The following is a 17,388-nucleotide window of genomic DNA, read 5'->3' as shown; positions in this document are numbered from 1 at the left end:
AAAATAAATCGGTATATGTCAATTTAAATCGGTATAAGTCGATCTTCCATGATTTGAGACTGATGGCCCGCCAGCGAATATTTTTTTTCCCAAACTGAACTGACACTGAAATTATTTCCTCGATTCTGATTGGTTATCAGCGAGCACGTGATATACTTTAATTTTCAACATGGATCCTCCATAATCTGTCGATATCAGTATGATCAACACGAACAAATTCAAGATATTCACATTAGCAACTTTCCAGAACTTTTGGTAGGTATATATGAACGAAAGTATATGGTCAATTCCACGGTGACTCGCGTGACATTTTTACTAAAATTCCTCTCTATTTAATATCATTAAACAAATAAAGAAATTACCTGGGAGAAAAGCAGTCATGTAGTCAGTAAGGTAAGCCTTAATGCTTACAACAGTAGACAAAAAATATTTATACCTCAAGTATTGGGGGTGAAATTGGCGAAAAACTAAACGTGACTCGCGTGACAGTTACTACACTGCAAAAACAAATTGGTTAATTTCATAACCAATTCCATTGTTTGGAATGTAATTGGTCAAGCCAACCATTATATTGTTTACTTGTAACCAACGTACACCAATTTAGTAGGTAGTCCTGAACATTAGCAATAGGTTAACTACACCAACAATAATTGGTTCTAAGTACGTCATTATATGAGTCATATCCGTGACTTTGTTCTCTGCATGCTTTGGCTCGCCACGCGCGGGAAACCGCTCTCCGTTTAATTGTGTGCGTCCACCACTAGCACTGCACTGCAATTTATTGTGTTAACCACCCAGTTACGTACGTACACAACACTGATGAGTGCACTCCAGGCACAACGGCAAGGTGTACCAGGTAAACTAAGCTAATTCCGCTCATTTTAATCGACATGGACCATTACGTGAAGAACATTCTAACAGAATGGAACCTAGAAATGCTTCACGAAGTCTTTGAAGGTAAGAAGATTATGTAAATTGTGCAGTAATAATCAATGTATTGGCATTACTGTAGGCTAAGGTTATACGGCCTAGCCTACCAATGCAACTTTAGTGACATGACAAGCGACGTTCGCCTAGTGTTACCACTAAATGTTAAGCCTAACATTATGATATAATAGCGCTGTAGGCCTAGGCCTCCTACAGTGCTGCGTACACTACTGTACCTGCAGGCTGAGGTCTGTCCTAAGCTAGCACTGGACTAGTGTTATACTTGCTTAGTGCTAGACCTAGGTCCCAGGCTACTTTTTTTTAAATTTTGTTTCTCTGGAACTTGGAGGGTAGCTATCCAGTCAAAATGTCCCCAGACCAAAACATCCCTGCACTTTTAGCAACCAAAATGTCCCCGCTTTTTACCAAAATGTACATGGTATTGTAATGGCCTATTGCCAGTATTGGGTACAAAAATGTCCCAGCAGCTAGGAAATGTGAGAGGAATTTGAAAACTGAGTGTAAGGACGGAATTAGGAATGCTGAATTTTTTTCATCAACACGTTTTTATAATGTTAGGCCTGGGCTACTTGCTCAAGAAGAGGGATCGAATAATGAAGAAAAGTATACTTAGGGCCGTCAACCACTTCAATCCTTCGCATATGGGCTGTATGGTAGTACATTGCACCACGTACTAGCCTATATACTAGCCTAGTCACTCATTGTAGCCTATACTAGATGCACGTAACCCAAGCACTCATTGTGTTGCAAGTACTGCAGTAGGCTAGCACTCTTCAATTTTCCAGAAAACTACTGTGCCTTATCAGTCACACCATCAACTGTGTTTTATTTTAGTTATTTTGCATTAACAAGACTCAGAGATTAAGTAGCATGCTAAATCATGTTTCAAGAGTGGAGTATATCACACAATTTTAGAAAGGAATAGATGAGACAGTTCTTAAAGGGCTGTTTGCTCGGTGAGGGTGGGTTTAGTGGCATGTCACATGTCCCCCTAAAAATTATCGCTGCCCCCAAGTACCCCCAACGTCCACCATATGAGATTGACAGCCCACTTTTGTAAATTGATGTGTGTTATATTGCTGTAATGTACCCTCCTGTAGAACACTGAGTTTACTACTGTTTTTGAGGGTTCGTGGAGTGCCACTATGTAGGCACACAGTGCAAGCTACTCTATTAATATCAACTGTACACTTCAATATTCTCCCTATTAAATTGTGTGATTAACGGTATCAGCTACAGAACAGTATATCCCATATTTAATCGGCAATTGCAAAATGATACAAAAGGCCATAGGTGGAAAGAGTTGGGAAGCTGGGAGGCTCCTCCCTGGGATATTTGTTTACTTGAAGGGAAATTTTAGCAATTGGAGGGAAAGTTTTGTTTTTTACATGAAAACATGGAAGAAATTGTGGACAATTTTAGTTCAACTCCCTTCCTAGGAGATAAACATTTTTTATCCAGCTCCGCAAAAGGATTACAGTTGGCATACTGTACTGTAGCTTTACTTGCTACACTCCGCTGTTCTGTAAATGTTTATTCTATTTGGGGTTAACTACAGATTAGACCAACTTATATACTTGTCTTTTTGCCTTCTGAACAGAAAATGAAATCGACAAAGAAGCATTATTCTTGCTTGGAGAAGAGGATGTAAGGGCATGGATCCCAAAAACTGGCCCTCGCTTGAAATTTTTGAAGCGTCTAGCAGACCTCAAGGTGAGCCTCCTCTTCGTACTGTAGTTTTGATTCTGTGACTAGGGCTGGGCTCATGGGGTACACATGTTATGTATGTAAGAGGGATTTGCCCCTTTCAAGTTTACGGTGGCATCTAAAAGTGTTACATGGTATTAATAGTGATTCCTCAACATACATGTGTTACCAGGATGGATGTATGCGAACTTTCACAAGATACTGTTCCTACAGAAAACATTTGGTTAATGTACATTCTGATAAAATGTCTGAAGAGGAACCACATAGGCCTACCGATGGACCCTGTGAAAACCGTGGGATTGTACCAGCAAATGTAAACCAACAGCAGGACAATGATAGCAAGTCTACATCTGATTATGAACCTGTTTGTGAAGTTTCACCTGAAATATTAGACTTTGATGAACATGGTGTTTGTACAGAAGCTGCTCTTTTTGTTTCAAAATTGAGATCATGTAGTTCTATGACCATGTCAAGCACTTCATTTGTTATTGAAAGTGTGTCCAGTATGGTGAAGAACATTGTAGGAAACTTGAAAGCTTCAACAATTGAAAGTTTTAAGAGGTACGCAGACTCACCAGAGGAACCGTCTGTCATACTTGAGAAACTTGAAGAAAACTTTGATTCACTGAGTGAACCATTTCAAGGTTTAAACTCAGAATATCTGGAGAAGAAGTACTTTTTAGCGACTGGTACACTCGTGCAACCTGAAGATTTGAATCGAGGATGCATGCTGAAACTGGAATTTCTCACCAAGTTCAAATTAAAGATACTTGTTATTACATCCCTCTTAAAGCTATGATGAGGAATTTTCTGCAAGCGCCAGGTGTATGGCAGGCCATGCAGAGTTATAAATCTTACTGTGGAGGGTTTTTAAAAGCTTACTTTATTCTGTTATGGCATGAGAATAACTCTGTGTTTGTTTATGTATTCTTTATCAGGATTACAAGAACTGACTGATGATGAAGTAGGGGAAAGAAAGGCCTGGCTTCGTCATAATCTTGCTCCGTCTGACACTGTACAGCAATATATGAGGGAGACACAAACAGCACGGCTCTCATGGATACACGGGGATGAGCAACCTTCGCTGAATAAAATTTTGGAGGAATATCCAAGATTCAAGGACCCCAGCGGCCACCACTGGGTATGGAATACTGTACTGTAGTCCTATTGTTTCTCTGATTGTGATGACTTTTGCAGGAATGCTCATGACAATTGTATTTAGTTTGCACAAGTTAGTTATTATCATGCATTAAATTGTCAAATTCATTAAAGTGGGTATGACACGGCCAAAGTAAGTTTCTCAGTAAATGATCTTTGGGTACAACTTGAAATAAAGCGAATGTTTTCCCGACTAAACTAGTACGTCCATAAACACAGGAATACGACCTTGTGAATTCCCAATTACAGGCCAGACTCAGCCCGTCTGCAATCTGAAAGCGAAAAAACGTATGTGCGCGTATCAAGCTTGTGACGTCATTGGAGGCACGGTTAGTGACCAGCCTAGTAACACTGTACCAGGCAACTCACCCATCGTTCGACATGTCGAATCATGTGCATGCTAACGCGTGTTAGCGCAGTGAGTACATCATTGCAAACACCTGTGCAAGTCTTTGTATTTTTGAACAACATTGTCTATTCAGTGCCCTCAGTTGTTAAAGGCATAGATGTCTGCTTTAAAACTTTTCAGGTCTTCAATATTGAATATCCATTGGAGTGTAAGTCTCCGTGGACCTTTCTGCAGAGAGGCATTTATAATATTGAAACACAGTATGATTCTGTAACACCACGGGTAAGAGAACTGCTGTCGATCCTGAGACTGGACTCTGACTAAACTATGGTGGACATGTGCAAGGCTTCTGCTTGGCCATTAAAGGGGCTTATTGAGTTGATATTGATTATTTTTTGACAAGTCTGAAAAGAGATCATTGCATGACAATATTTGTAATTAGCCTCCTTATTCATGTATCACTTCCTGTAGTTACTGAAAATGTTGGAAATTGGTGTTTTTGTGGACGGGTTGCATAAGATTAATACTTGCAATACCAGGGAGGGGGGTGTTACATGTCCCTTTTTGTAAATTTTATAAATTTTTATGGAATAAAAAACAGGCAAAGTTAACATGTTACAATGTGACTGAATTTAAGTCTGATGTAATGCATACCATGAAAGTATGTCACCCAACTTTTTATGGCATGCAGTTTTAGAGTATGAATTTCTGACCCTTGATATCTGTTTATTATAACCATGTTTGTACTCCTTAAGTATCATTTGTTTTATTACTTGAAGATACTAAACATCCACCTGAGTTATATGATAAGGTTTCAGTGGAGTAAGGGTTAAATTCTTTCATTCATTTGTCCGTCCACTAATTTTGGTTATGTTGTTACTCAAACTGATGAAGTTTTCTGAATATTAAAGCTTGGGAACGTTTGTTTTTGAAGCTTTTCTTCAAATTGAACAGCTATAGTTTTCCTTATATTTAGCAACATGAATTTTTGGGGAATGTTTTATCTATCCGTCCTATCCAACTTTTATGATACTGTTTTTATGATTTCAAGTGTAAACATTCAACTAAGTGTGCTATAAAACTAAAGCCATTTTACCAAGTGGTTTCTCTGATCAGTATTATGAATTCTACCATTAAAATTGTCTTGACAGCAGTTTCCCTTTTCTGATAGGCTATTGTGCTCATTATAAAACTATGCACAATATTGCTGTTTACTTTCTTCAGAAAGGTTGGAATGGCAAATGTTTTAACAATGCAGATTCCGTCCATAGTGCTTGCCTGCCCTTTATTTAATAAAAGCTCCATTTCCTGTTGTTTTTTCTTTATTTGCACACGCACAGTCGGCACAGAAAATTGTAAAATCTTATATGCATTGTTGCATCGATATTGTTTCTTTGCAAATGAACTAACCTTGACTGTATACCTCATATCATCCTTGCCATATCATTTTATGTAAATTGCATGCTGTTGTAGAGTTCCAAGAGCAATACATGATTGTGTTAAAGCTATAATACCATAAAAAAATGTTGTTCGATTCATTTTTGGCCTACACTGGAGAGCTGCAGTGCTGGACGCTGGAACAGATGAGGGAGAGCTGACTGAAGTCAACAACCAATAACCAATTAATTGGTTAAGGAACAGGATTGGTTATGTCAACCACATAAATTGGTTGCATAATTGGTGGACTTAACCAATTTTATTGGTTAATGTAACCAATTTTCATTGTTTAATGACTTAACCAATTGATGTTGGTTATGGTAGCCAATTTATTGGTGGGACTCACAACAAGTGATCAAATTGGTTGAAATTAACCATTTTTTGGGTTGCATTCAACCAATTTGTTTTTGCAGTGTATTAGCAAAAATCAGAATGCACACACAAATGTTCGATTTCTTATGTCTTATTAAAATATTTCCAATCACTTTTTGTAATCATACTGAAGTTGAAAAACACCTCTACCTCAATTGCTATGCAACTTTGAAAAAAAATGTTGTAACGCATGGAAATAACGATGAAGATGTATTGTGACTCGCGTGACAAGAAAACGTGACTCGCGTGACTAGTTCACTTTTCGGATAGTTCTAGACCAAATGCAGTAGTGAATCAAAGGTATAGATCTTGCATAGTGAAATATAACATTCATTGGTCTAGAAAGTGTCCAAAAGGTACTTCCCTTGGGAATGTCCAGATGATATTATGTCCCCGAGTTACCTTCATGACTGCAGACAGTAGGTAATATACTGTACGGGTAGTACAGTTGTTCAGGCAATATATCTTGTCAATTAATATTTGTAACAACATTTAGTCTGTTGAAGTCATTCATTTGAGAGTTATAGAAGAAAGAGATCTATCAAAATGTGATTCAAATTACCATTCTCATTTGTCATATTTGAATACACCAAAAGTGTAATATTTGAGAAGATACATTCGCTCATAGGATTTTGGGAATGATTGAGCAGTTAAAACCTTAAGGTTGTCAAGTCATAGCACATGGAATTGCCAGATACAAATATAGATTATGTTTTTGTATATTACTTAAAAATCAATGACAAGTGCTAACTTTCCAAATGTGGTGATAAAATAGGCATTATATTGCGAATAAATATTCATGATTTTAAATTCTGATACTTCAAATGAAATTATCATAATTAGTTGCATTATGTGTGCCCATATTGTTCAAGTTGCCTAAGTAAAGGGGAATGCATATATGATATCTTTAATCAGTGATTCAGTCATCAAACTATAACATCCCTGCAAATTTCACACAGTAAATAGGTAGAAACACTATCTTGATTTGACGTGACTCGCGTGACGTGACTCGCGTGACATTCGTAAAGGGTGATTTTCCGCAAAATTTGAATATCTTCTGGGAAGGAAAATTCAGTAATCCTTTTGGTATCTATGTGAAGACTTGATATTCATTATTTGGAGTAAAACTATTGTGCAGGCAAGGAGAAAAAAAACAAAAACAGTAAATTTTGTGACTCGCGTGACAGTAAATCGAGGGTGTTTTCAATTCACCACTATTGTCTAATGCCTTGATGTAGAAAAAAATTGAAGCTATTAAGTGAGCACTATGCTATAGCAAATATAATTAGTCCAAAACACTGATGATACCTATGATTAATATGTACAAATCTGCACAAAATGAAATTTCACTGTATTTTTCATAATTTAGTTACTACGGGAACCATTTGTTATTACCGACCCCATAATCAAACAAATGATGTTTCTGGGGTGAAAAAATTATTTTTAGTAACTACAAGTATTCTATTTATTGGAAACTTATACAATTTTAATGTACAATGATTTTAAATTTTTTGGTATGATGTTGACCTTATCATGGAATTGACCATATAGTGAAGCAACTATTCCCACTGCGCCCATTATAGGCAGTCCTCGATCGTTTGTTTACTCGCTTGACTCCGCTCTACACAGTACATACATGAAGCCTATTGTACTGTGTATAGTATACAAAACAATAAAACACAGTGCATTTGTAATTGTATACATGTAGTAGGCATATATATGTACCGTGGTGTTTGTGTACATTCGGGGTTGCGATACTTTTAGTTTTATAATCATAAATTCAAAATGTATTCAGTAAATGAATCTAGATAGGCCTAGTCGAATATGCATTGGCCATGAAGACGCGCGAGTGAGTGTGTGTCAGCCATTGAGTGTACACAAACATGGCATTCGACGATATGTCTTTGTCGTTTGACTTGTTAACTAGTTGTATATCAGGTGCGTATCCAGGGGGGGCGTTGGGGGCGCGCGCCCCCCGGGTAAGGAAAAGAGGAGAGAAAAAAAAGAGAAGAAAAAAGGGAAAAAAGAGGGGAAAAAAAGAAAAGGAGGAGAGAAAGGAAGGGAAAAGAAAAAGAAAAAAGAGAGAAAAAGGAGAAAAGGAGGGAGTAAAAGAGAGCCAAGACCTCGGGAAGAGAAAGAGGAACAGTCAGAGTTAAAGCGCTGATCCTTATTATATACACAGGGTAGCCAGTGACAGATCAAGGATTACGGAGGGGGTGTGCGCCTCACCCTACCCCTTACACCGACAACTCCATTTTTGACGTTTCCATTTTTCCTCTCTCACTAATGTATCTATATAAATACTATATATGGTCTATCATAACGCGTGTGTGTGTATGGACGCCTTAAACAATTGTATAAATTGTAGTACAATTGTGCTATATGGAACCAACTGTGGCTGGTCTTGAACTCGACCGCGTCGTCGGGGAACATGACGCATTTCGGGAAGGGGGCGACCGCCCCCCCCCCGTGCAAATTTTCTTTATGACATCGCTAGTAATTTCAAAATAGACAATGCTTAGATGCAACTAACAAGGCCTGGGAAGTGTCATTTCCAGCGATCTGGGAGGCTTTTTCGGCCAAAATTTTTCTTGTACGCTTCGCGCCAACCCATGGTGGCGCTTCGCTTAGATAGTTTGCCTACAGGCTTCGCCCCTCCCTTGGCAATTACTCGCTACACGCCTGTTCGAATTTGTAAAGCAAAGAGCAGATATAAGATCATATCAGTGAGCATTGAAATGCATGTTCCACGATGAACAGCCTCAAAAAACTGTTTATGTGTGTAGTCAAAGGCGTAGGAGCCAAATTGGATTTGGGGCTGTAACGACTTGCCCGAAAAAAAACCGAAATTTTTCGCGCGCCTCGCGCGCGTTCAACATATCGATGCCAATATCAGCCCCCGCCTCCTACGGGACCTACGCCTATGTGTGTAGTGTTCGCTTTCGATATACATGATATCGGAAATATCTGTTATTTTTCATTTCCTTCAACCAAGTTTTATAATAGCCATTATAAGAGGTTGCAATATTTCTACACCAAGAAATTAACTGTGTCGGAATTTTCGAAAATTTCCTCACCAACATTCTTCATCATACTTTCTTCTACTCGTGCAATTTTGACCTGTCTATTAGGGGTTCAAGGAGGTTTTTCTATATTGGTTGTCCATAGATTGAATTTTGTGCAACATCATGGGTATGTTTTGAAGTGATTTTTATTCACGAGAAATGGGAATTTTCAGATTCTCAACAAATAATCGGCTTAAAACCTTGAAAAGTGGGGCTTTCGGATATTGTGGGCGGTGACGTAGAATCACCTACAAAAGCAATGATCCATAGGACATGCAATGAGGTCGAACATGATGTGTGACTGGTTACAATCTTCAAAAAGGTTATGGATGGAAAAAAACTTTTGGGATATACTTGGTTCTCAGGCAAAAGTGTACATCTGGTTGCTCATTTTCAAGCCCGAGAAGTGCCATTTCCGGTGATCTGGGGGTATCAAAACCAGAAATTTTCTTGTACGCTCCGCGCCAACCGATGGTGGCGCTCCGCTTAGATGGTAATTCGCGCCCCCCGGGTTAGAAAATCCTGGATACGCGCCTGTATATAGCCTTATAACCTATACGTACTGAAACACATATGTTTACCTGTACAATTAGAAGTTCTTATACATGGTGACATAGTAGGCCTGCATTAACCGTATATATACGTATTCGTACTAGTTCGAGATCTCAAATTCACTAATATAGGGCCTACCGCCCTTACAGTAGCTCTTGATAACTGGAAGCCCCACATTGTATCTACACTTAGGCACACTTAGGCCTACAGACTCTAACTTAATTTTTGACATAATGCGGCACATGAGGATTGGTATGATCAACACTAACAGTGTCACATACATTCATTGATAAACGCAGACTACCATTCCGGTTTTGATCAGCCAATCAGAATCGAGGAAATCATTTCAGTGTCAGTTCAGTTTGGGAAAAAAATATTCGCGGCCCGCCATAGGGGCAGGGGTGATTTGACTAAGGAGCTGCGGCATATGTGCGTCTTTACTGTAATGTTGTATACGTCATTAGCAAAATACAGTGTAACATGTACATAAATGGGGGTCTGCCCGAGATTCATAAGGTCCGCTATTCATAAGGGTCATTGTTCATAAGGTTCGTTATTCATAACGTGCATTTTTTTCGATAAAAAGGTTCGCTATTCATAATGGAATACAGGTTCGTTATTCATAATAAAAAGGGATCATAATTTATAAGGTCCGGTATTCATAATGGAAACAAAGGTTTGATATTCATAAAGGGCAAAACGGTTCGATATCCATAATGGACAAAAAGGTTCGTTATTCAAATGGGACAAAGGGTTCGAAATTCAAAATAGAACAATGGGTTCGTAATCCATAATAGACAAAAAGGTTCATTATTCATAATAGGAAGAAAGATCTGATATTCATAATCGATCAAAGCATTCGTAATCCATAATGTGAAACAAAGGTTCGTTATTCATCATAGGAGAGGAGTGCGTCATACAAGTGCAAAAGACATCCTCCATTTTCCTACCGACTTGTACGGAATCGGCATAAACTTGTACGTTTCCTAAAGGGGGTCCTTTTCCTCATTGTGAATGATACCGAACCTTTTTGGCTAGGCCTATTATGAATAACGGACCCTTTGTTCCATTATGAATATCGAACCTTTCCTCCTATGATGAATAACGAACCTTTTTGTCTATTATGGATTACGAACCCTTCGTCCTATTATGAATAACGAGCCTTCATTCACCATCATGATTATCGAACCCTTTTACCAATTATGAACAACGAACCTTTTTTTTTTAATTGTGAATAACGAACCTTATCAACAATGAACCTTTTGCTCATTATGATAAGCGAACCTTATTAACAATAAACCTTATGGATGATGACCCTTATGAACAATGAACCTTATAAATATAGAACCTTATTAATATCGGGCTGTCACCCATAAATGGAACATCACTATGCCACCTTACATTACATCTCCGAAATATACGTTTTCAATCGATACTCCTGTTGTCATGTACAAATGATTTTCATGTTTTGATGTATAATAAATTATAATGCAAATGCACATAAATAGAGAAACACCTTGCATGAAATTGCGACTGTTTCTTTTGTTACGATCAAGGGTTGCATTAGCCGCGGGATTGCGCGATTCCCACAATTTGATTTCAAATCCCGCATGTCAAAAGTTGCCAAGACGGGATTTCCCGTAAAAAAAGATCTGCTTTCAACTTGAATTAAACAAACATTACGGCTCTGACCGTGTAGCGATACATCGCTAAACTATCGCACTTGGAATAAACGTTTAGTAAAAAGCCAGGATCATTTTTGTTTTGTTATCCCGTCTTTAATCCATCTTAACATCCCATACATTTCCTTGCCGTCTTTCCTTCTATTAACAAATGAATGAAGAACAGGTGCGTATCCAGGGGGGGGGGCGTTGGGGGCGCGCGCCCCCGGGTAAGAGAAAGAGGAGAGAAAAAAAAGAAGAAAAAAGGGAAAAAAGAGGGGAAAAATGGGGAAGAGGAGAGGAAGAAAGGGAAAAGAAAAAGAAGAAAGAGAGAAAAAGGAGAAAAGGAGGGAGTAAAAGAAACACGCCAAGACACCGGGAAGAGAACGAGGAACAGTGACATCATTATAGCGCTGATCCCTATTATATACACAGGGTAGCCAGTGACGAATCGAGGGTTTCGGGAGGGGCGTGCGCCTCACCCTACCCCTTACACCGACAACTCCATTTTTGACGTTTCCATTTTTCCTCTCTCACTAATGTATCTATATATATACGATATATATCATCACGCGTGTGTGTGTATGGACGCCTTAAACAATTGTAGAATTGTGCTTTGAAACCAACTGTGGCTGGTCTCGAACTCGACCGAGTCGTCGGGGAACATGACGCATTTCGGGAAGGGGGCGACCACATGAGCATATTTTTTATGATATCGCTAGTAATTTCAAAATAGAAAATGCTTAGATACAACTAACAAGGCCTGGGAAGTGTCATTTCCAGCGATCTGGGCGGCCTTTTCGGCCAAAATTTTCTTGTACGCTTCGCGCCAACTCATGGTGGCGCTACGCTTAGATAGTTTGCCTACAGACTTCGCCCCTCCCTTGGCAAATTTGTCAAGCAAACAGCAGATACAAAATCATATCAGTGAGCATGAAAATGGCGTTCCAGGATGAACAGCTTCAAAACTGTCTGTGTATGTAGTCAAAGGCGAAGCAGCCCAATTTGATTTGGGAAGCTGAAACGTCTTGCCCGAAAAATATAACCAAAATTTTTCGCGCGCGAAGCGCGCGTTCAACATGTTAATGTCATTATCATGTAAGCAAGCATCGGTTATTACATCGCATGCCATCGTGTACCGTACGATCCGTGAAAGTTGCGCAGTACACCGCGGGATGCTAATGTAAACAACAAAATGTCTTATGCAGATGGAGAAAAAGCATGGAGGTCCAATTATGTCAAAACTCTCTCTTACATTAGTAATGGCTAAGGAGATGATTTTTAATTCATTTCCTTTAGATGTAGCTATGTATTGCAATTTATTTTTCTTTCAGTAGGTGCCCGAAAAATTCTCAGCATATTGCCCGAAATTTCAGAAAAAAATATTGGGGGGGGGGGGTTGCAGCCCCCCGCCTCCTACGCCTATGTGTGTAGTGTTCGGTTTCGGAAATATCTGGCATTTGTTTCATTTCCTCAACGAAGTTTTATAATAGTCGTTATACACTCTTAAAACGTTGGGCAAAAATTTGTTGGGTAGAGATGTTTTACGAAAATGTTGGTTAATTCTTTAACCATTATGGGTAAAGTGGTGTTGGAAACATTTATCCAACGTTTATCCTGTATATATACGAGTCCATTTGCCCAACGTCTGGGCAATGTTCCCGCCAAAATATTGTCGTACAATTCGCACTGCAATGTGATCATTGCGTACGTACATCCGTATACTAACTACGCTGGAGGACTAGTGAAGGCATGTTGCGCGCTGCGACGTGATAACAGCACACTTCTACTAGATACGGCACATACGATAGAATTGCAATAGAATATTCTTGAGTATATTCATGAGTAAATTTTGAATTATGTCTTTCTCGTCGCTGGTTGATGATGGTGATGTGTCGACACTTTAACGAATTTGGAGGGTAGAAGACTTGAAGGAATCATTGAAGGTATAGTATAATGTATTCATACCCCCAAAGGATTGGCTAGTATTACTTGGCCTAGCCTAACGTTAGGCTATGTCCGTCTACAGACTTGGCAATTTCCAAACGTTAGGTTAACAGTATATATTGTGTTCGTAGCCCAGACTAGCCCGTGCGTAGGCTAGGCCTAACTCTGCTGCACAAGATAGAGCGCGCTTTGCGTGTGCGTTAGGCTACGGAGGTATAACGTTATGCTTGTGTTTGGCGTGGGATAAGTAATGTTGATGACACTTGACCAGTCCTAGTCTCACATTTGTCAGTTTTCTGAACAAAGTTAAGAAAACTATTAAGATGTCACTAAGGATAGGCCTAACTTAGTCCACTTCATACTAGCTTGCAGAAAATTGTTTTGGAAAACTTAGTTTGAGTGTCATATATTACTTACTATTACAAATATATTTGTGTCATATATTACAAATATAACTTAAATAAATGCTAGTATTGCCTGGGCCATATTGATCACATTTGTATAAATAAAATAGTTTCTTGTCCTAACTGTTCAGAAAAAGTGAGGGTGCAGAAAATTAACCTACGGAGAGTGCGACCAGAAGGGGAATTTCTGTGGTAAAAATTTGCTTAAATTGGTTGTTCAAATTTGAAAATTAAAAAAGGGAAGGAAATTGACCCAGTGGGCAAAAGGATGCAGGCAGGACAAGAAACTATATACCTCGCCTTAGTATTACAAATGTTGATTTTTATTGGGGCTCACAATATTCATAAATTTGTGGTTTAAGTGTAGATCCTACGTCTGCAAAATTTCCACAAAACTGGTACAGTAGGCGTATCTGTAGGCCCGAGACTGTGATCAGAAAGACAAGATTTTGACATGTAAAAATATGTCTCCTCCTATCATTTTCTTTTTCAGGTATATATAAATTGAGTGATAAAACTTAAAGGGGCCTATGCTAAGGCTAGGTGTATGCATTTATCCAAAATATTAAAACCATAATGAACTTTCGATGACCCTTTGGTTTGGTTAACCAAGTTGTTTGGCATAATAAAAAAAAAATTGGGAAATTTTGCATTGATATATTTTATATATTTCATCACTTTGTTGGCTCACAGCCAAATATCTGACCCGTGGTAATCATGTATCATTGTCAGAAAATGAAAAAAAACATTTCCATTTAGAATGGTGTTATGGAGGGTAATGTAGTTCTTTGAAAAAACATTTTTGGCCCAAACTGTGTCATTTGGGTATCAAAAACGGTTGTAACTTCCTTCGCAATAACCACATACAACCATGTAGATTTTAAGACTCTATCTGCTTACACTGAAAAACATAAAAAATCACTACTTGATGAAGGTACAACAATTTTTTTAATGAATTCTCCCCTCCCTTTATTGCTTTTTGGCACTGTTTTGATTTTAAAGCTTTATGCTATTTTCTTTAAATGTTAGTTTTTTGTTGTTGTTATTTCAGAGAATGAGATAGACAATGCTGCATTGTCCTTGTTGGATGAAGGTACTATAAAGGAGCTCATACCAAAGATTGGCACTAGGATGAAATTTTTGAAGGGTTGGTGACAGAAGGTACTTTAAAGAAACTAAATGGGATATACATTTTCAAGTGTCTCAGGGTTGTAGATGGCAACATTAGGACTTATTTCTTTCACTTGAAACATGTCCATGGCATTAATGCTCAACATAGGTCAAATATTATATGTAGCAAGGAAAACTGTAAATTAAAATTTGACACATGCTATGGTTACAAAAGGCATCTGCTCACAAAACATAGTTTGCCATCTGAACTAACAGTAAATGAAAACAATGTTCATGGAAGAAACTGAGAGTGGCGATGATGCATATTCATGCGGTGACATAGAAGATAGAGATCTTGAAATTGACCAAAGTAATGACCCTGCTGCAATTTTCATTGAGAGATTGAAAGCCTCAAATATACCATCATAACTTGTACAAACCATTATTTGTGACACAAAAGTATCGATAGGCAATTTTGTTGATGATGTGGAGAAACATATATCAGACATTTTATAGTGATGAATGTTCTTACCTAAAAAAAGAGAGTAAATAACCCATTTTATGTGCCAAGGAATTACAAAATTCTAGGTTTTATATTTAATTTTGGCCTCGTTCCCATTACAGGTACTGTGCTCCAATTTATGTACATGCAATGCTCTTTTGAGAAATGTTACATGTTCTTACGTAATACATACTAACTGGAACAGGGAAAAGGAGATAAGTAACAGGGAAACTTATTTTACCACTCCAAAATTGGATGAAAAGCTGTGGATGGCATTATTAAACCTTTGTTCAGAAAATTGACCCATAAAACTTAAGTACCTACATACAAACACTGGTAATGTGATATGCTCTAATTCACAGATCAAAAGAAGAACTTTGCATTCTTCATGCTACCAATAATACTACGAGGTGTGAAGGGTAAAAGGGGCCATAGCTCGGCACAGCAATCCATGAAAAGCTTCATCACTGTTCAGCCGGTAAGTAGTTTATTCAAAAAGGTAAAATTTGTTGGAATCATGCATGAATCAATGGATTTTGTGATCTTAATTTGGAATTGCTTCATGATCTGAATCACATTGCAAATTAGGTATATATAATTTGACAGAGATCATTTAGTCAACTAGTAATAAACTTTATGTTATTTGTGTTTCCCTTTCATGACCAACTTTTAAGAAACTTCTCCAGTTAGAGGGTCTAAAATCTGTACACATCATCCTTTCTTGAGAGGGGAATAAACAGACACAACAATTAAATCATAGTTTCTCAACACTGGGGTCATTGAGACTGATTTTCCTGGGTGTGGGGGGGGGGGTCTGTGAGGGCAGATTGGTTAGCAGGGTTGCCAGCCATCCTGGAAAATGGGAGCAGAACCTTGAAAATTAGTTTCCCTTTTTCCAGTCAGGGAAAGTTAGGGAATTTGAGAAAAATGCCTCAAAAATAAGGGAAAAGCTAGGGAATTTGATTGACCCAAGAGAGCAGTCAGTCTTATATATTGGCTCATGTCCAAACAGTGTGAAGACATATCACACTAGAAATAGGTTGAACTAATCGTCAGGGAATATTGAAAATTCATCAGGGAACTTTGTTGTCATGAAATGCTGGGAAACCTTCCCCTCCCACCCCCACCCCCACCAAAATATTTATCATGTCCCACGCTCACCCAGCAGTGTCATACCAAAACTGTTAGGCATGTTGATGTCTCGCTTGACCTTCACTGCGTGATCACTGCAGAGTCTAAGTATTTGGTTGAGGTAAAACTAGTAAGATTACTGTAATGTATGAATGTTCAAAGTTGCTACATGAAATTACTACTAAAATGGCATCATGACCAAAAGGTTATTCTGAATCTGTTTAAAGTTGCAAGTTCACTTATTTTATGAATGTTAATTTACGGCTATTATGAGAGAAAATATCTCGTGCTTCATGTGACGGAAATTCCACGTTCACATAATTTGTCTATTCTGGAATCTGGTCAGAGGTGCTGTTAGCTGTGTGTGCTCAGCAGTTACATTCTTTCTTGTCCTGTCTAACTAAGGTTAGTACTACTTAGTGAAAAGGTGTCACGGTCAGATTCTGCATTGCATTTTCTTTGATTTGAAATGTCCCTGTCACAGATAGGAATAAATTACAGTCACAATCAGGAATAAATGGTACCTTTTCTTTTATACCTGTAGGAGGAGGTTGACATAGAAGTATACGCAAAGGACTATCGATGTGGACATGACGCCACAGCCCTTTGTAGTGTGCAGAGGCACCCACCTAACACCATCCCAGGCCTATGTTATTCTCGAGAGACATGCTCTGCCACAACCATCCCTACTGAAAGCAATACGTGTTTGCTTTAAAGGGTGTGAAGACTCGCGCAAAAAGAAATGTCTAATGACGGTAATCTGACCTAGTTTCGAATGAGGTGTAACAGAAGTGTTAGACACCACCATCGATCCCAGAAAATACATACACAGCTTGCTACCGGCGGTAATTAGACACTAGTATACAGTCAGTGCATACAGCTGCGGTCAATACCCACAGCAGTGTATAAACGATACGGCGATGGACATCTCAGGTCCAGCTAAAGATAAAAACGTATCACGTTTTATTACTGTACTGTCTGCATTTTGTAGCGACACGAACAACACGTCACTTGCAAGCAACAAAAAGTTAATTTTTCAGATGGC

General features: G+C 38.5%; 2 long non-coding RNA genes across 2 annotated transcripts; both read left to right on the top strand.

The window, feature by feature from the left end:
• The first annotated feature begins 491 nt into the window (after window positions 1-491).
• On the top strand, window positions 492-5,973 carry LOC139970319 (uncharacterized). Its single transcript, XR_011794113.1, has 3 exons — window positions 492-957; window positions 2,549-2,661; window positions 3,594-5,973. It is a non-coding gene; the product is annotated as an uncharacterized lncRNA (long non-coding RNA).
• A 6,810-nt stretch (window positions 5,974-12,783) lies between these two features.
• On the top strand, window positions 12,784-17,061 carry LOC139970317 (uncharacterized). Its single transcript, XR_011794112.1, has 4 exons — window positions 12,784-13,195; window positions 14,652-14,761; window positions 15,575-15,690; window positions 16,888-17,061. It is a non-coding gene; the product is annotated as an uncharacterized lncRNA (long non-coding RNA).
• The last annotated feature ends 327 nt before the right edge of the window (window positions 17,062-17,388 follow it).

The sequence above is a fragment of the Apostichopus japonicus genome, chromosome 7, assembly GCF_037975245.1.
Source record: "Apostichopus japonicus isolate 1M-3 chromosome 7, ASM3797524v1, whole genome shotgun sequence".
NCBI lineage: Eukaryota > Metazoa > Echinodermata > Holothuroidea > Aspidochirotida > Stichopodidae > Apostichopus > Apostichopus japonicus.
The sequence above is the reverse complement of the archived record's forward strand: the minus strand, read 5'-3'. Positions and strand labels throughout refer to the sequence as shown.